At 43.7% G+C, this 20,921-nt stretch overlaps 1 long non-coding RNA gene across 1 annotated transcript in view; it reads left to right on the plus strand.

The window, feature by feature from the left end:
* LOC113256511 (uncharacterized) overlaps window positions 1-20,921 on the plus strand; it is a 640,192-nt gene that overhangs the window by 312,906 nt on the left and 306,365 nt on the right. The window contains exon 7 of the long non-coding RNA XR_008959101.1: window positions 4,095-4,208. This is a non-coding gene — a long non-coding RNA (uncharacterized LOC113256511). The remainder of the gene's footprint in view (window positions 1-4,094; window positions 4,209-20,921) is intronic.

Raw genomic sequence — 20,921 nt, forward strand, 5'->3', positions numbered from 1 at the left:
TCGATGGATTTGTAAAAGCCACATTAAAAAATACTGGGAAAGAACAAAGGGTAATATCTCAGAATAAGGATTGGTCATATAAAATAATATGTGTGAAGGTTTACTATATACCTAAAACTCAACTAAGAAGTTCTTAACACCCTGGAGGGTAAAACATTGAGTAAGAACATGGCTAAAATCCACTGGGAACCTACTGTGTGGTGGACACTATATGAAGCCCATCATGCACATTACTTCACCCCATCCTCACAATAAACCTAGGAAATGATTAGGATTATCTCCATTTTAGGGAGAAAATGACTAATTTTTCCAAGGTCTAATAGCTGACATGTGAGGGTGGGGCTTAGAATTTGAATTGGGACTTATGAGGCCGTTTTATTTATGCTATACTGTACTTCCTTGAACAAAAGCACGGTGGTTATGGGTGTAGACTTGCCTATGAGAATAGTAAAATCTGGCCCTGCCATCCACTCATCGTATGACTTTGGCCAAATTACTTAACTTTCCTGTGCTTCAGTTTCTTCATTTATAGAATAAGGATAATCCTAGTATTAACCTTTGAGTGTGGTCCTCAGAATTAAATGAGTGTACATAAAACACTTAGCACAATGCATGAGCACAATGAACTCTCAAATGATGGCTGTTTTTATAATAGAGTGAATGCTGGGTAAAACACTGTCCACTAGTATGTTCTGTGATGATGGAAATGCTCTAGATCTGCATTGTCTAATTCTGGAGGCTCTAGCCCCATGTGACTTTTGAGAACTTAAAATGTGGCTAGTGCAACTGAGGAAGAGAATCTTTTATTTCATTTCATTTTAATTAGTTACGATTTATTTATTTTATTTTTTATTTTTAAAGATTTTATTTATTTAGTTGACAGAGAGAGACAGCCAGCAAGAGAGGGAACACAAGCAAGGGGAGTGGGAGAGGAAGAAGCAGGTTCCTAGCAGAGAAGCCTGATGTGGGGCTCGATCCCAGAATGCTGGGATCACGCCCTGAGCCGAAGGCGGACGCTTAACGACTGCACCACCCAGGTGCCCCTAATTAGTTATGATTTAAATTTAAATAACCACATGTACTTGGTGACTCCCATATCAGACAGCACAGGTGTAGAATGTGCCAGATACAATATGTACAAAAAAGAATAAGGTGTGATTCCTGTTTATGAGAATCTTATGGTTTAATGGAGGAACAAGTTGACAAACAAATGATTAGTAAGCATGGTAATAGGTATTGTAGGGCAGCTATAGACAAAATTCTATGGAAACTCAAAGAGCAAGGGACTAATTTGTGCCTGGAGATCAGGGAGAGCTTTTTAGAGGCAATGACATTGAGTTAGGCCTTGAAGGGTGAGTAAAGATTCAATTCATTCATTCAGCAGATATGTGCTGAGAGTCTCCTCTAGGCCAGGCACTAAGATGGAGAGAGTAGACGATTGTCAAATGAGAGGTAAAGGTAAGGGTGCAGAGGAGACATCTCTCTGTGTTGGTTAGACTGTTTGAGGAGGTCCTGTCATAAAAGGTAGAACTTGAACTGCCTCTTGAATCACATATAGGATTTGGATGATGCTGAGAGCTGAGGGAGGACATTCGAGGTAAGAAGAATAACATGAGTAAAGAGGTGAATATGGGACCAGTAGCTACCACTAAACCAGCCTAAATGAGGTAGAGAACAGGGTTCGAGGACAGCTATGGTGAGGTCCCACTGGAGATGACGGTAAAGTGGGGGGAGGGTATGAAGCAGGCTCTGAATGGTGGTTAATGGGCTCTTATCTTTATGCCACTGGAGATTTTGAAGTCACATGTTGCAAATTGTATGAAGTTGTGTGACAGATGAACTCCAAGTGCTTCTGAAAAACAGAGGCAGAAGGTTCATTAGGGAAGGCACCCCACCCCCCAGAAAGGCAGCATTCAGTTTCTTGGTATTCTTGTTGCCAGCATCCATTCCCTTCCCATAGCCTCACCTGTTTCCCCCATGTCCCTTTGAGGGAAGTCTGGTCCAGGGGGTCTCTCCAGGGTGTACTTTGCACTGCAAGGACAATCAAGCACTGCCCCTGGACTCAAGCGTTCGATGCCAGAGAGGGGACAGTTAGAGGTCAGAACATCACTGTTGCATTGTGGCAAGAGCAATAATGCAGAGGCAGCATGTCCTGATGACATGGTGGCAGCATGAGTCATGGCCCGTGCTTTTCTCAGAGTCTGAGGCCCCTGCCATTCTGATATATTTCCACTAAGTCTCTTTCACTTAAGGTCATCAGAGTCTGTGTCTATTACTTAAGGCCAAAAACCCTGGCTGACCCATTTGAAAATAATGCGGATTCCTGCAATTTGAAAATAATGAGGATTCCTGCAAATGGGAAGTGCTTGGTCGTGGCCCCGACTCTGCCCTAACCTGTCATTTCCAGAAAGTACTCCATCCCTGGGCTTCATGCTCTTGTTTCCCTAACAAGGGATCCACACTTGTGATTTCTAAGGGGGCTTTTGAGCAAACATCCAACCACAATTTAGGCCAAGACAATGGAAACAGAAGGAAAGGGTGGCTGCAAGATGTATTTTACAAACACATAAGACTCAGTGGCTGATTACATCGAGAAGGCAAAGTGGAGTGAGCGAAAGATGGCTCTATGCTTTAGAACCTGAAGGAAAAAAGAAATATTTGCTTTCAAATCACCCAAAGCCACTCTTGCCATTCTTAGTTGTTGTATCTATTTGACCAAAGAATCAGAGTTTAAAAATATCCTTTTGTTCTCCCTTCTTTGTTAATCCCCTGCCAAGAAGCTCTGCCTGTAACTGGGCAGATCCATCAGGAGCTCCTCAGTCATCAGAAGCTTTGTAACTCACTGCGAGTGGCGTTGCTGCTGTGATCTGGACTTCAGAGCTGGAGGAAGGGCGTCTGGAACAAACAGTCCGGGCAGGGCTTGGCGGCGTGTCCTGCTGGATGCAGCAAGTGACAGTCTGTTCCAGATGCACCTGTCGGCTCCTTTTCTGTTCCTCACATACAGCAAACCTTTGGCTCAGCCTTTCTCCCTTTTTGCAAGGACTTCTAGACTACTCTCTGGCAAGAAAGATCTAATCCACCCTTCAAATACAAGCTCGTGCTGTTCACTGAGTAAATGTGCATTGGGCCGGGCTTTGTGCTTGGTACCAGCAATGCAAAGATAAAAGGACACAGTCCCCAGTCTCAAGGAGCACCCGTCAGCTGGGCCTGGGTGTTGTCCCCAGGCCCCCACCTTGTCATTCATTTTGTCTGTAAATGCACTGTGGGCCAGTTTCTGAGGACAGGGACACTTTCTCTATTCTTCACAATGACTCTACACCCAGAGTGGGTGTTCAAATGTACTCACTGAGAACCACACTATGCTTTGTGTGGGGGTGAAAGCCTTATTGTATAGTAGTGAAGAGAGCATACCATGGAGTCACACAAATTGAATTCAAGTCCCCCCTCCAAACCTAGCTCGGTGATTTATTAAGAGGGTGACTGGAGAAGCTATTTAACCTCCATGGGCCTCAATTTTCTCATCTGTAAAATGGAGGACAGGTAATAATAGCATCTATTACTTGGCATTTAAGCAATGGGTTGGGTTGGCTTATAGAACGGTTTCAGTGTCCAAGGCTGCTGCTTTGTTTTAATGACTAGAGAGCCCCAAGGATGTGGTGCATAATTCATAGTGCCAGAGGGACAACAGCCTGCCTGCCCCTTTTGCCCCCCACTTTCTTTATTTCTCTTTCTTTCTCACCCTTCCTTTCTTTCCTTTTTTTTTCTTTTTCCTGTGTCTCTCTCTGTCTTCTCTCTCCCATTCTCCCTCTCTTTCTCCCCTCCACCTCCATCAGAGTAAGAGAAATTATTAGCTGTAAATTATGTTTAATTGCAAGAAAACACTGAACAGACTCAGTGAATTAAATCTAGACTGTGTCCTCTTTTCTAAGAAGATAGACCTTACTTTTCTCCTCATGATGATGAGGTCCAAGTACCTCTTATGCAGCCAATTTACTCCAAATTCCCCCACGTGCAGACCCACCTAAGAACCTGACCCAAAAGCAGTGGAAAGAGAACAAAGCATAAATACATTTTCTTTTTTTTTTCTTTTTCAGAATTGCTGACTGATTTTCTGGCAGTGGTATTTTGGCTCTACAGGAAAAGAAAAAAGAAAAAAAAACAAGAAAAGAAAAGGAAGAAAGCCCTAAGTGCTTGCCAATCTTTGTGGTGTGAGTACTCCCATCATGGTTGAATTCAAGCTTCTAGCATAAAATTCTAGAACACGGAGTAGGGAGAGGTACATACTGTCCCCCCTCAGGAGATACTCTGGTGTTTGCCACTGTTTAGAAATGTGCGGACATGGCCCCAGTGTCAGGCCTGTCTAGCCCCCCTCCCACACCCAGTGACCAGGTCCGAGCCCACAACAGCATGTCCCAATCAGGTTTCCTGACTCTGTTGTCCATCCCTACTTCCTTCTGAAATATCCTTCTGAAACCCAGATCAGAATATGTGACTTCCCTGCTATGTACTCCCTGAGGGCTGACCTTGGCCACCCTGAGGCCCTCCACCCCTTCTTTCACCCTTGTCTAGAGCTACTCCAGGCCTCTCATCTTGATGCAAACCCTATGACATCTCCCTGTCTTTGCTCATATCTAACTTGCTGCTTGGAATGCTGTTCTCAGAACTCCCATTCTTGCTCCTGTGTCTGCCTGGGGAACTGCAGTCATCTCCAAGCCTGGCTGGGAGGCCTTATTCCCCTTGCTGTTCTGATCCTCCATCTATCCTAAACTACATGGCATCACTTACTCCCTTACCAGGGTCCCCTTGACACCATTCTGTCATATTCTATGGTGAGATATGAACTGGTTTCTTGTATCTCCAGATCCTAAGGTAGTGAGGAGGCTGTGGGTCCAGGATTGATCATTCATTCATTCATTCATTCATTCATTCATATATGCATTGAACAACTATTTCTGGAGTGCCTATTATGTGTCAAGCACTGTGCTGGGTGAGACTGGAGTAGAGTGAGGAATAAAACAGATCTTCCTCTTCTCTGGTGAAGTTCATAGTGGACTGAGGAGTAAAAGCATGGAATAAATAGAAAATAAACATGTCATTGCAAATATGTTCAATGAAGAAAAAGAACAGAATAGCAGGAGAAAAAGTCCCGCTAGTGAAAGGTTTTTAAGTTTTCAAGAAACCTGTAATATAACATTTTAAGGGACGGGGGCCTCACTCAGCAAACGGAGCACCAAGACATGAATTGCGTTGTGTAGCAGGCACCTCAACCCGCCAGCTTATCAGTGGAAGCAAGGGTGGCGCAGTGTTTGTATCTGTGGCCTGCTGGACTAGATTTCCAAGCCAGCTCTGCTGTAAGGGGCTTGAACTGAGGTCATCAAACATGGAGGGGGTGGGGGGATGAACACATAGAACACAGGCTTCTAAGAGAAAAATGGAGAAGGCAGCGAGCAATGCACAGGAGACCTAGGCCAGCCCAGCACCAGTGTGTTGCTGCAGAACAAGCACGTGGCTTGTGTGGTGCGCGGGCTCTAGCCTGTCCCTGCTCCGATGATGGGGAGAAGGCTGCCCGGGCTGGAAGGGGAGGGTTTAGAGGAGGGCTGCTCTGCATTAAAACTGAGAAGGTGAGTGGAGATGGTTGAGCTCTGTTTTATATCTTTGTATCTCTATTAATTTTTTAAAAATTGTCTCTAGTGATAGAAAATTCAAATAAAATACTTAAGGGAAGAAAAGGAAAGGATGAATGGGTTCAAGTAATTAAAAAATCCATAGTTACACCCAATGCCCAGATCTTTGTTTTTAATATTGTTCCCCAATAAAATGAACTATGCTCCATGGAGCACTGACTAATTCTAGAACTGAGGCAGAGAATGTACAGTAATGAGCCTGGAGCATCTTCTAGTGCAGAAAGTAAGAAAGTGCTCAAAACTCAAACGCACACACAAACACACACACATTCAAGGATGCGGAATGTCAAGGGGACATAGCAGCCAACTGAACAAACAAGCCAAAGGTCAAAGCTGGAAGAATTTGAGTCACAAAAATAAATTGAAAGTATTGAATTAAAAACCAAAGTATAAAACGAGTCCATACCAATCACCAGAAATAAGTGATTGAATAAATAAATGAGGGAGAAGAGATAAATCTACGTGGTAGAATTCCAGAATAAGTAGATACCCTGTCCACAAGAGATAGAGCATAATACCCCCTGCGGTAAGCATGGACTGCGCAAAATGACTTCCTTCCAAAGAGTACAATATAGAAAGGGGAAAAGAGTAGCTTTATGGTGGAGAAACCTAAAAACACACTACTTCACCCAGGTCATTAAGATTGGTATCAACAATGATAAGTCATGTTGATGGCATACCCTTGATTAAATGTGTTGAGTATGGCACTTTACTATGCAGCCTTCCTCCCCAAAACCCATAAACCAGTCTTATCATAAGAAAAACATCAGAAATCCCAACTGAAGAACATCCTACAAAATACCTGTCCCGTACTTCTCACAACTGTCAAGGTCACCAAAAACAAGGCAAGTCTAAGAAACTGCCTTTGTCCAGAGGACCCAAAGGAGCATGATGACTAACTGTACTGTGGTAACCTGGATAGGATGCTGGAACAGAAAAGGATCAATGACTAAAAACCAAGTAAATCTCGATGAAGCAGGGATTTCAGTTAGTGATGTATCAATATGGGCTTTAGTGTAATGTGTCATACTATTATAAGATGTTAACAATGGAAGACACTGGGTATAGAGTATATGGGAATACTCTGGACTATCCTCACAATTTATCTGTAAATCTGAAACTATTATAAAATTAGTAGTTTATTGAGAAATTTTTTTAAGTTCATAGCTAAACAACGTCAAGTATGGCTACATCTAGGATCTCACATGATGTTAACCAGAACTTGTCTCTCCATCTTTCAGACGTATTGGCTTAGCTTTCAGCCTGGCTCCCGTCACTCCCTAGAACCCTAACAACTCCAGACCTACATTATCCTTGTGGAAGGGAAGTTCTGTTCCTAATAATTGCAACCAAAGCTTCAGACTTGGGTCACATACCCATCCCGGAATCAACCAGTGGGGCCAGGTGGTGTGGGACTCTTCCTGACCAGGCCTAGATCACATGTCAACCTCTGGAGCTTAGGGTATAATGAGCCCAACCCCCATCCAAAAGGCTGAGAGCAGAGACGGCTTGTTACTTAAACAAAGTGCATATTAGGTCTGGTACCATGCTGCTGAGGGGACCAGCTGCTCTGCCTCCACTCATGGCCTACTCTCCAGTCCTCTAGGAATTTTCCAGTTTCTATTGAGAAGGGAGACAACTTCTAGGCTAATGGGCCGATCCCTTTGTACCAGACTTTCTTGATGGTGTCTGGCCACCCTGCAAGTAGGCCAGGCTTGGTCAGTGGCCACCTTTGCTTGAACCAAAGACCGCTATGTCCTGGGGCTACTTAGTTTCAGCAAGAGAGGAAAGTTAGGCCGGACAAACAGTGGGATCGGAAAGCCCTAGATACGGGCTCACACAAATTTTTGGTGGGAAAAAGTTTATTTTTTGTGTGTCCTAATTTGCACCTACTTGAGGAGCTTTTAATTCATCTAATCATTTCATTCTAAAGATAATGCCATTTGGTATATACCTTTTCCTTCCAATACCTTGGTATAAAAGCATTGCCTTTAGCCTTTTCTGCTTTCCATGAGTTCTCTCATTCAATTTTTGGCTCTGTACTTTAACCAGAATATGTATAAGGTAGAACGCAAAAGCCTCCTTTTATGAAGCATTGTCACCAACATGTCAGCCCAGTGTCAAAGTGGCTCCAGGGAGAAAGATGGAAATAGACTGGTTCTATCTATGAGTGCTAGAAGCATACATTAAAACCTCCCATTTTTAATCTCTTTGTAAAATATTTCTTCAAGAAGTTGTGCATTGCAAAATACAATATAACATTCATATCAAGTGATATAGGAATTGCTTTAAGCAAAACTTGTTGTGCTCTGTATAATGAATACTGCAATAAAAATACATATTCATTTCTTGATCACAAATCACAGCAATTTAAGCCATCTTCTCCCTAGCTTTAGTGTTTGGAGGGAAGAATGTATGTGTGGGTGCCTCCCCCTTGAACAGAGGCACATTCTTGTATGGGAGGAAGCCTGTCTGCGTGCCATATTGCACGGAGCTCGTTTATTTCTAAGCCTTTCTCATTAGGGTTCTAGAAGTGATGGTGAAGCCATCATTTGAAAGACAACCAAGGAAGCACTGCTGTGATCACAGCACAGTAGGAAAGTAATCCATTTTTAAAATGTGAGTTTGTTCAAGTTGTCCCATAACATATAACCTTGAATATATCATTTCAGTCCTGAGTTTAAAGGATAGAAAAATCCAAGTCATCAAAGCAGTTTAGATTTTCTTAAGTGAAAAACCTTTCTCTTTGGGTATTGTTGAAACATGATCTAAGTGCCATGATGATGGGTTTCAAATAAGAGGATTTCCAAGGTTACTCCAGAATTAGGAGAACAGTGAGGAACCTGAATATTTTTCTTTTTACCACGGGAGCAAATAAATGCTCCATCTGTGACCACTTTGCCTTCTGGCCATAGCCTCTGAAGATTTGGACAGCCTTCAAATCTTCACTGGTGTTAGCATGAGAGGCGTTCAATGCATGCCTTCCTGATCACCAGAGGTTCCATTTGCTTGGTGTCCTAGGGATCTGCCGCCTCCTTTTTATTCTTCACCCAGATCTGAGGGGAACTCTGCTAAGCATACAACAGACATTCGCTCAGTTGTTTCTCTCCTGAGCTTTAGCATGGGGCTTGGTACATGGTTGGTTCTGAGAAATATTTGCCAATTGGGTGAATAAACGACCTACGAGGTTGGGACTATTTCTTCTTTGCTTTTCAGAGGTGTGGGCAGACTCACAGGGTTATGTGAGTCTGGGGAGCCTATTTGGTTCTAGGGCCCTGGCTGTCATATTCTCCCTTGTGCCACCTCTAACACCTCATTCTCTCATTTGGCTCTTGTGTGTCCTGCAAGTGATTTTCAGGACAAAACTCAAGAGGATAGATTTTAAGGTGATTTAGAACACACTGAATTTCATAACCGCTATTGTCCCGTTATTATTGGCAGCTTGGGAGTTGTGAGCTGTTCAACACACTAAATTGGAATGCAGCCTGAGAAGGAGGGTTTCTGAGAGGCATGGTAGATGCCCAGAATACCTCTTTGCCTAGCGAAGTTAGGATGCTTGCTCTATAGGGTACCTAAGAGATGAATTAGGTACCAACTGGCCTCCTTGCCCCAATTTGTCCCCAAACTGCCTCCAGAGTTCTTTCTAAAAATGTGGGCTTTTGCCTATGAGTGACTTCCTATTGTCCCCGATGTAAACAACCAAGTCTAAATCATGGCATGCAAGTCTTCTGGATGAACCATGTGGTCAGTCTTTCTACAACCATCCCATTCTTTCCCCTTTTGTAGCAGCTATGTGGGATATAAAGACCAGCTGTTCATTTTTAAAGATGGCTCTGACTGCTCTCATCCAAAAGTATAACCCCATACTTATTGTCACAATGATTGATTAAGGTGTCACAGATTTATGTCACTTGGCCCTTGTCCCTTTGTGCTACAGAGATTGGTTCAGGGGTGGGTCAGTCTTTATAAAGCCCAGGACTCCTGTTGGATAGTCTCAGGAGCAGGTTTTCTTTCTTCCCTTGGATGTTACTTGGGAAGCATATAACCTTGGTAGTTGGCAGCCACTCTGTGACCATGAGGGACCTCTGGTGTTAGAACAAAGAAGATATTACAAAAGAGAGGAGTAGAAATGTAAAGAAATCAGCTCCTTGGTGATATGATCAGGTCTTTATATCAGACCAATCTGACTCTCTAGGTATCCATGTTTTATACATGTTTTATAGTTTGGCTGGTTCAAGCTATAATTTGCAACTAAAAGCTTTCTGACTGATATGCTGCTTATAAAATAGTCCCAGTATTACTTTTTAAGATTTACCTCTGCCATTCCCTGCACGTATCAAAGGTTTTACCTGAACAGTACTACTCATTCCTTGTACATTTTCACATATGGTCCCCTCTTTCCTCACTATCTTATCTCCCTCTCTCTATTGTAAACTCCTACTCATCCTACAAAATCCAACTCAATATCACCTCCTCTAAAAATCTGCCTGCTCTACTTCAGTTCATCCAAGAAAGAATGAATGGCTCCCTTCTTAGTGTTACTCAAGCATTACTTATGTAGCTATATTAGAGCAATTTAAACACATTTATCAATTTAGCAGCTCACATGGATCTGTCAGGCAATGTGCTTTGTAGGTATTACCTTGCTTAACCTTTACACCTGTCCTATGATATCATATTAATATCCTAATTTAAATGTAAAGGAACAGTTTAGAGAGGTAAAGGACTTATCTAAGAGTCTACAGCTTGTAAGATAGTGTGGTGGGGGGAGAGCTGGGACTTAGATCGTTTAATTCCAGAGTCTGGGCTCTTAACCTCTGCACAGTATTCTCTTCACAACTAGTGACTTCTTTGAAGCCAAACTCTACCTTTTATTCATCGGTGCCTGAATGTTCTAGGCACTCAGAAATGCTAGCAGGTTAAGCAAATGAATGAATGGGGGGGATGGATCCATTTATGCCCTTCACATCACAGATGAGGAAACCAGAACTCAGATGGTATAACTGATGTGTGTGCTGGGTTACAGCACAGATACCATTTTCTATTGTACATACAGACACCATACAGACTTTTTCTATAACATCCTGCCACTTTGGGAAGAAAATTATATTTCCTCTAAAAGAAACTCCCCAAAGCAAAAGGATAAAAATAAAATCCAAAGCTGCCTGGACTTCTCTCTCCCCCTGGAACCAGTAATATGTCCCTCTTGGTTGAGTCCTGAATGAAGCAGACCTCTTCATCCCCTTCTCTAGAATTCAGGTTTTATCTTTTGTTAACTCTCTTTGAATTGTTACTGACGCCTAAACTAATTTGAGGTGAAAAGAGAATAGAGCCAAATCACATTCAAGTCCTGGCTTGGGAGGCCTATTTATAGCTACTTAGACATCAGGTTTGGAAAGAGGAAGGGGGTTTGAGCACAAAATCCAAAAGAACACTGAAAATAAGAAGTAGAATCACACGTCATCCTAATTAGCCAGCAGTGGAGTAAAAATTCTGCATTTCTGTCATGTTGCCACCATGCAAGAGCAGACTGTGACATTAGTTTAATTACATAAATTTATGAGATGAAAGGAACAACTTCTATGATTGTTCAAACAATATTCTTATTCAAATTGCTGTGCAATATCTTTATTTAGTCTTTAAGTATTTATTAAAGCGATTCATTTTTCAATGAAACCCTCAAACTACCTGTATTTTAATGACTTGAGGGACTCTTTTAATTTCCCTCCTCTAATTTCCTTAAATGTGTATCCTCATCACACACCATGTTCCACAAGCCTGTCAACCAGTGTACATTTAATATCTGCTTTCAACATGGACCAGCACCATCAGCATCACTGAGATGAAGAACAGCAGGAAAGTCCTCCAGAAGAGGTGATTCTCTAGGGGCTGACTCACATCTTCCTCATCAGCGTCATTGTAGCTCCCATTTTGGCCATCTGCTGGTTCCAGCATTGTACTTACTAAGCAGTTTCCGTCCAGCATCTCTGAGCCTCCGGGACTGCCCTGCTCACAGCTCCTTCTCAGGGAAACCCCCCAGCCCCCAACCCACTGCACAGGGGAGCCATGTTTGAGATCACAGGACCCTGTTGCCCCCGCTCCCCCTGGCCACCATGGTTGATCCAAACTGTGGCTGAGAGCCTGACCTACGGACAACTAATCCATGGAATGGTCAGAGACCAGGATTTGTGTGGCCTCATGAAAAATATTAACTTGACTAACAACATTCTGTTGGGAATTTAATCTAAGCACAGAAAGGCTCTGCTTGTTTTCAGTGGGCACTGAAGTAGAAAGGATAGCATATTAAACTGAGGCTCTTTGCCTGGGGTCCGTGAACCCATTTAGATTATGTGGGAAATTCTTGGTTTATGTGTATAAATGGTATGAACTGCTTCACGAATTTGAGGTAAAAGTAGGATTGCATTTCTTATTTGCTGATTAATTTCCCCTTTACTCACTTCCTTGGCTGAAGATTCACAATCACTATTTTAAGGCTCTATCACCCCCTGAGTGGTCCAAGAACCCTGAGATTCCCCTAAGGACCCTGTTCCTAAGGGCTCTGTCCATTTCCCACATCCAAGCCAGGGAAGCTCTGGAAACCATTCACTCCACTGCTGCTGATGGTTTCCTCCCATACCAAGTCTTGGTTGAAGCTTGGTCCCCATAGTCAGCAGCAGATGCCATTGTTGTCCTGCTGTAATGATGCCTGTGTAGTTCCTGAAGGGGGGACCTGAGCATCACTGAGCCACTAGCGGGCTGGGTCAGTGCCTTGTCCCTGCATCTTCCAGGGGACATAGATGCCCGGCACAGGTCCTCAGAACAGCGAGTATCCTGTTCCACCCCTTGGTCGCCATCAGAGAGGTACATGTCCTGCACCTACCCTTTCAGGTGAATCTATGTGATGACAGGGTCTTCTCTCTCCCATCCTTCTTTTAAGAGAGGCAAAGCTTCACAAATCCAAGATGGGTTCCTCACATCTCTGTGACTAACATGGGGAGAAAAATGTAAAAAACCAACAACAATTCATCTTTAGCTGGGCATGTTCTGGCGGGACATTTATCTGAGAAGAAGGTCTCTGGCTCTGATCAGGTTTCCAGGGATATTTATGGCTCAGAAATAGGTGATTGAGAGAGAGAGAGGGAGAGAATGGGGGAGAAAGAAAGAAAGAGAGTCAGGAACCACCATGGTAGAGAGAGAGAGCCTGGAGTGCCCTGGGGACCCTATGGGAGGCAGTGTCAGGGTAGCGCTCTGCCGTCAGTGGGACCGCGCAGAGGATGCCTACGGTGTAACAAGTCACCATTGATGCTCAGGAGTGACAGAGCCATACAACATGGATGTTGTTGCGTGAATAAAAACTATAATCTTCCGTTCATACGAAGTTCAAAACCAGGCAGAGTTAACCTACAGTAATATAAGTCAAAAGAGTGGTTCTCTTGGTGGGGGGAGGGCATCAACTGAGCAGGGAGGTCCAGGTGGGCTCTCTCCCAGGGGTCTGCCGAAGTTTTCCTCAGGCAGCTAGTAAAGATTGTAGGCTTTGAAGCTGTAATGCCTCTGTGGCAACTACTCAAATAGCCCGAGACAAGATGCAAACAGCAGTGTGGTTGTATTCTGATAAAACTATTTTTACAAAAATTGGCAGATGGGATTTGGCCCACAGGCCTGAGTTTTCTGACTCCTGATCTATACCTTGATGTGGTTGGTGATTACATGGATCTGTGTAAAAAAAAAAAAAAAAAAAAAAAAAAAAAACAACTCAGAGCTGTACAGTTACAATTGGTATTTTATTATATGTTTATTTTGTCTCCATTAAAAAAAGAAAGTAAAAAATCCATGAAGAGATTAAACCACAAAACAAAACAAAAAGAAAAAGAAAAAAGTTTCTTAGACTCCAGATAGGATGTTCCTGGAATGAACAGGAGTCTGGAATCCAGAATCCATCAGAGCTTCTGCTTCTGCTCCTGGGTGTTGTGAGGGTCCGTGTATATCCGTCCTCACATCTGTCCCTAACCCTCCCTTGACTGGAGCCAGCTGGAGGGAGCCCCCTACTCCTTGGTACAAAGAAGACTTTCCAGAACACCCCACCAGTACTCTCTTGGCTAGTTATGACCTCCCTCCTTGACCTGACCAGAGAGGTTCTGAAGTCTGAATCACCTGCCCGAGATCACACAGCTCACACACAGACGTGCCTAGCGCACGCCGCACACCGCAGTCCTTGTGAATGCCTTGAAAACTCTCCAGCCCCTCTTCCCTTGGGCAGGTATAAGTGAGCTGCATTTCCTAGGACTTGAGGCTGCCTCACCTTGGAGTTAGCTCATTGCTGTCTGCCCTTTGCATTCTCATGCTCCAGCTCATCGGCAATTGTTTGTTCTTAGTGCTAAACTTGACAGAGGACAGAGAAAAACACACAGCCAAGGTCAGAGAGCAGCAAACTCTCTCCTCCATTAAGTCTGTCTTCGTCTTTAAACAGGACTGATCAAAAAAATCACTTGTGTTTTCTCTGAGCAGCCTGCAGCTTGGTGGGGGTGAGTGTCCTCTGCAAGCTCTCGCCTCCCCTGGCTATCCCTTCGCTTCCCCACACCTATCTCACTGGCCCGGGTGAGGACGCAGGAGAGAAAAGGGATGCCATCTTACTTAGCTATAACCCTTAGGGTTTTCCAAAAGCTGTCTATTAGATGAAGCAAAAGAGGAAGAGAAGCTATTTTTCTGGGCACTTTAGGTCTGCAGAACTCTGGCTACTTGAATCCGAAGCAGGCTCTTTGTTTTTGTGTTAAATTGTCTATAATTTGGACGGCTTCACCTGTGTCAGGAAATGTATTTTGTACCCCCGTATTTTGCACCTGCGCCATGAGAAAGATCCTTGAGTGGCAGGAAAGATGGTTGAAAGCCGTGCACACTTGGGTCTCCCTGGTCACACTCAGCCAGGAAAGGGGAGCCCTGCAGCTTATACACTTGCCCCGGCAGGCTCTTCTTAGCTTTTCACCTCATCTCACTGCATGTTTCCTCTTCCCACAAACCTAGGGTTTAAAACAACATAAATTTGTTGTCTTATTATCTTGAAGAGCAACACAGGTCTCACTGGACTGGGCTAAAATCCAGATGTTGGCAGGCTACATTCCTTTCTGGAAGCTCCAGGGGAGAATGTGTTTCCTCACCCTTTCCAGCTTCTGGAGGCCCCCTGTATCCCTCGGGTTTTGGCTTCCGTCTTCAAAAAGTCAGCAAATGTTGACTTGGTGGGGGGTATCTCTGGATTCTTCTTCTGTAGTCATATCTTCCTCTGACTCTTCTGCTTTCCTCTTGTACTTACAAGGACCCTCTGTTTACACTGGGCCCATGTGGGTAATGCAGGATAATAAGGTTAACTAAGTCACAACTTCAATTCCATCTACAACCTAACTGCCTTTGCCACATGGCCTAACATAGTCACAGGTTCTAAGGATTAGGGTGAAGACAGCTTTGGGGGGCATTATTCTGCCTGCTTGTGAGTAGGGGTCGAGCCTGAGCATGACACACTGGTTTTCTCTGAGCATAACACACCAGGGCACTCAGTCGTGAGTTTCCTTCCTCTTTCAGAACCGAGAGTGATTATTATCATGCAAAGAACAAAACAAGGCCACTGTTGAGGGGTCAGCATTACCATATCGCCTTCAGTAGAGCAAGGGAGTTTACTTCTTTTCCTGTGGCCGTTCTGTTTCTGCTTGTGTCTCCAACCACGAATTATCCCCAGACGTGTTTAAGGAATTGTTCAAATCCTCTATCTAAATGTACACTAAATGTATCTCAATGTTCACTAAAGGGGAATGTGCAAAGCACATATGAAAGATTAAAAATGCTTACCAAGAACAATTAATAAAGCATACCTGTGCAAATGAAAAATTAGATTACTTGCTGTTATCTGTAATGGCCGCTGGATTATTTGCTGACTGCTGCAGGTGTCCAGAGCTACCTGCGTCCTATCGTGGTTTAGATTTAAGGTGGGGAGTTACAGGAAACCAGGAAGTAGGTGAATACGTCAATAGGTGTGAGCACCTACAGCAAGTCAGTGAAGTGATTAATGGGAAGAGTTTAAAATCAAACTGTCTGGGTTCAAATTTTAACTCTTCTGCTTGCTAACTGTGTGCCTTAAGCAAGTTTATTTACTTCTCTGTGTTTCACTTTTCTCCTCTGTAAAACGAAGATAATAATAGTACCTATACCACAGGGTTGTTGTAAAAATGAAATTAATCCTTATAAAGTGCTCAGAACCATGTTTGACACAATTGTAATCGTTCAGGGAATGTTAATCTTTACCAGTGTCGTTATCATTAACATCGTTACTATGTGACAGATACCAGAAGGCTCACTTGGGTTAGGTGCCCTGTCCTCCAGCGGCAGGAAAGAACCAACAGGTGACTAGGTAGGGAGGGAGTAGCTAAGAGGAAAGGGGAGGAGCATAAAAGAGGACTGAGGTTTAGGGAAGGATTCTTAGACGCAGGTGCATTCTGGCTGAGACTGGAAGGATACAAAGAACTTAATCCAATGGGTGTAGCTGAAGTGGAGGGTGGGGGGGAGGGGTGCAGGGAGTGGGCACGAGGTCTGGGGTTCTCAGCAGAAGGACGTATGGGAGTTCCTGCTGGGAGTACCAGGTTGCTACTGTTAGGAGCTCCTGTGGTGGTAGCTGCCACTTCTGTTTCTTCCTTCCTCATCTGGCTCCTCACCTTCTTTTCCCTCTTTTCTCTCTCTTCTCCCTTTAAAAAGCCTTGATTGCAACAGCACTCCCAGACAGCACAGGTTGGTGGCCTCTGGTTTAGATACAGTCCCAAGGGGTAAGTGTGTGTGTGGGTGAGGTGTGTCATCGTCCTGGTCTGGGGACTCTATGATCCCAGGTCTTTAATGGGGAAAGCCCCAGACTCATCTCCCTCTGCCTTGTTGTTTCTAGTAGAACAGCTCTGGACCATCAGTCCCACTGGCCATCCTGGTCTCTCTCCCATGCGTGCCACAGTCCTGGGACCACTTGTCCTAGAACATTAATAAGAACCAACTTCCATGGGTCCCGGAAAGTCGAGCCTCAGCTTACAAGCGTGGGAGAATTCCAGGTGAACAACAAAGTGACTAGCCTTTCTCTGGGCTTCCTGGTGAAGACCAAACTCACTGCTTTCCCATTTCTGTGCCTGTTTTTATTGAGCTTTGGCTATTTACTTGAGTAGGAGCTGTCTGAGGCGCTAGAAGCAGATGAGCTGGAAGCTTGTCCCTACCACTTGCAGAGGCCGAACAAATCTTAGCAAGTTATGTAAACCCTCAGAGCCTCTCTCTTCATCTGCAAGGTGGGGATTATAATACCAGCTCACAGAGCTTTGGTGAGGGTCAGACAGAGTGAATTTACAGCCCCCAGGCCAGGGCCCTTTCACCATCAGTGGCTGTGGAGTCGTGTCCTTAGGACCTGTGCATCCTCCTGGCCCTCCCCTCTTCCCCTCTAGCAGAGCCCTTGTAGCTGAGCGGTGTCTCCCTTTTCCTGCTTTCTGATTGGCTACCACCATCCCATCTTTACCTGGGACAGATTCGCTTACAATGTATTGTAAAACTGGAAAACAACCAAGCAGTGGGCTTGGAGAACAGAACAGGACTTTAAGCCAAAAATCTCCGTGACTTCGGTCAAACAGTTACACTGCTCCATCTCTTCCCTAAATTGGGATAGGAGCTGACTTGCAGGGTTTGTGTGAGGATTGAAGTGAGGTTATAGGAAAGCTCCTTGTAAACTGTATTGTTATTTCCATCAGCATTAATAACTACTGGCTGGTTTCCAGACGTTGCTGAGGAAGGTTATTATATACGTTCACCCTGGAAGGCAGCTGGAATGTGAAGTAACTCTGTGCTAAATCGGCCTCCTCAGAGGCGCCAGACCTGAGCTGTCCGCGAGGTAGCCGCCAGGCACATGTCACTGTAGAAACTTTATTTTTTATTTAAAATTTAAATTCAATTAACCAACATCCAGTTAATAGACTTAGTCACACTAGCCACTTTTCAATGGCTCATAGCCACGTATGGCTGGTGGCTGCTGTATTGACAGAGCAAACATAGAACAGTTACATTATCACAGAAAGTTCTACTGGACAGCACTGGACTAAAATAGGCATCCCCCCGCCATCTCTTTAAAGTGTTCCAGGAACCCGTAAAGTGGATTTTTTGGAGAGCCCACAGAACATCTGTTATAGTTAGATTATCCCAAATATGTCCTTCAGATTTACTATAAATAAAAAAGAGACAGAAATGAACATTGTTGCTATGAAAATAGTTATTAGAGTTACACAGACTAGTGACCTAGGGTGATGTACATTAATTCTCACATACATGTGCTTTCTGGGTCACCCCTCAGGGATTTAACAGGGGAGATAGTGTAATAGATAAGTATTAGATTTTAGGCAGAGATTATCCAGAAACCAAGGTGTAACGTTTGGGGGGTAAAAAAGTGGAGTTAACCAGCATTCCAGAAGCAGACACGGGGTGGGGGGTGGGGAGGATGGTAATTGGCCTGCTCTTATCAAAAGATAACAAGAGATTTGCTGCAGCCTGTCTGCATAACTCCAGGACCCCAGGAGGAACTGGGCAATTATCATGTGTCACCGCAGAGCCTCCTGGAGGAGGAAAGGGCAGGCCTTGAGTCAGATACAATCATCATCATTACTTGCCCTGGTAACTGGGTCTGAAACATCCCCCTGGTGAGCGTGCTTCCCTCTGGGGCTGGAATCTCCTCCTGCAGCAGGGTGAGGATGAGGTCTGGGGAGAAATCACCACGGTCCCATGCAGTTTCCCACCAGAAACCTTCCCAGAGGCATAGCGATGAGCCCAACTTAATTTTGTTTTTTTAAAAAAATGTATTGTTATTATTTTATTGTCCCTTGCTTGTACTTGCGGTATAGATGGTAATGAAGAAAATGGGAGCAGGCAATCTTGTGTAAGGTGGGGATAGTCATTTGTGCCTCCTAACATTGTTACAAAGATTAATTGAGGGACATGTGATAAGCTCTACTGCTGAGTATGGCACGTGCTAAACAGGAAAATATTTGCTTAAGTACTACTACTAGTACTTATTAGTAGTAAATAAATATTAATATTTCTTAGCAATATTTGTAAGTATTAATATTTCTTAGCAATATTTGTAAGTATTAGTAATGCTATGAAATATCAATTAAAATATTATTAGTATATTTTTAAATGCATTCCACAGATAATTACTGAACATTCATTTGGTGTCAGACTCTGTTCTAAGCCCTGGGGCAGCAGAGCTGAATGACACAGTGGCCTTGATCTCAGGGAAATTACACTTGAGAGAAGGGAGACTGTCCAGTGAGATAGTTACAGATAGTGACACATGTTAGTAAGAGGGACTAACAGGGAGAGGGGGACATCACAACCTATTTCCTTAGGGTGGCTTGCAAAGGCCTTTCTGAGGAGGGGACATTTGTCCTGACGCCTTGATGATGAATGCTCTCAGGTATATCAATTAGAATGCTTTGGACAATAGGGGTGCCTGGGTGGCTCAGTCGGTTAAGTGTCTGACTCTTGGTTTTGGCTCAAGTCATGATGTCAGGGTAGTGGGATGAATCCCCACATTCAGCTCGATGCGGAGTCTGCTTGAGGTTCTCTCTCTGTCTCTCTCTCCCTCTGCCTCTCCCCTCTCTCTCTCTCAAATAAATACATAAACCTTTTTTTTTAAAAAAAGAATGCTATAGATGACAAAGAGAAGACAGCTCTGATTTGAATAGTTCAAATAAGAAGAACATTTACTGTCTCGTATCACAAGAAATCCCGAGATAGGAAGGGGTTGGCTTACCCACAGCCCAAGGCCTAGCTTCTTCCTTCCTCAGGACGTCCTCTGGGTCCTCAGCATGGCTCCCCTCATGGCTGCCACTGTTCTCAGCACCACATCAGAGGCACCCAGAGGAAGACAGCATTCCCAGAAGTACATCCAGTGTGCTTCCTCTCACATCTCCATGATCAGAACCCGGCCAAATGCTCACCTTTCAAACCACTCACCAGCGAGGGGATAGAATCGCCTTCGTTGGTATACTTTTCCTGTAAAGCCATATGAAATGCTTTTGACTTGTGAGTTAGGAGGCAAAACTGAGGGTATTGTGTAGGTAGTTCTATAACAAGAGGGAAAATAAATTTCCACAAAATTTTTATGGATTGATGAAATTCAAAATAGAATAATAATTAAATACAATTTTTTAGATTCAGGTCTACTAATGAGAAGAATAGGCTTTTTTGAGAGGATAACATTTTGCTTAATTGAGGAGCAAAAAAGATTGCAAGTGCTCCTCTGTTAATGCTAATCTCTGATGGGATTTTACATATTTCATCTGTGCAAATGTCTTCACACACACAGCTGATACACGTGACCTCAAAATGCTTTCAAGTTGTTGCCGTGTTATGTGTCACTACCCAATTTTGCTGTTGTGTGAAAGCAGCCACAGACAAAAAATAAATGAATGGATGCAGCTGTGTTCCAATAAAACTTTACTTATGGCCACTGAGATTTGCAGTTCATGTAATTTTCATGTGTAAGAAAGTATTCTTTGTTTTTTTTTTTCTTTTCAATTATTTAAATGTAAAAACCATTCTTAGCTTGTAGGCTGTACAAAAACAGGCAGTATGCCAAATTTGGCCCATCGGCTCTGGTTTTCTGATTCCTACTCTAGAATAATGAGGATTTTCTCTGAGTCATGAGGGGAAGGGACTCTGTCTGCAGGGATCAGGGGGAAACAACACTTGGGTAGGGATCTAACAATGTCTACTTCAAGGGGGAAATTTCAGGGCTAAGGAAACAAGTCCTGCAGCAGTCATAAGCCTGGCATCGATATCCCTCAGCCAGGAGCAGAGAGGAGAAGGAGAAGAGGTGCCCCAGTTGAGGGTGGGGAGGGGGAGACAACTTCCAGAATAGTGACGTGAGGAGCCCCACAGAGCCTCTCCCTAGCAAAACAACCATAAGTGGAGAAAATTATTTTAAAAAACAAAATCCAACCATTTAAACTCTCTGAAAATTGTCCTAAGGGCACATAACAAATGAAAAAAATATTTATTCAAGAATATTTGTTAAATCTTGGTAAGAACAGTGAGAATCTGTGGCCCTTGAGTCAGAACCCATTTTCTCCTGGCCCTCCCCCCCAACTCCATGCTACAGAGGCCAAATTACAGATGAGCATTACCAAAATGTTAGGGCTCCCTTCCTCCACTCAGCCCCTACTCATAAGGTAGAGGCAT

This window comes from Ursus arctos, unplaced genomic scaffold (assembly GCF_023065955.2).
Source record: "Ursus arctos isolate Adak ecotype North America unplaced genomic scaffold, UrsArc2.0 scaffold_14, whole genome shotgun sequence".
Classification (NCBI taxonomy): Eukaryota; Metazoa; Chordata; class Mammalia; order Carnivora; family Ursidae; genus Ursus; species Ursus arctos.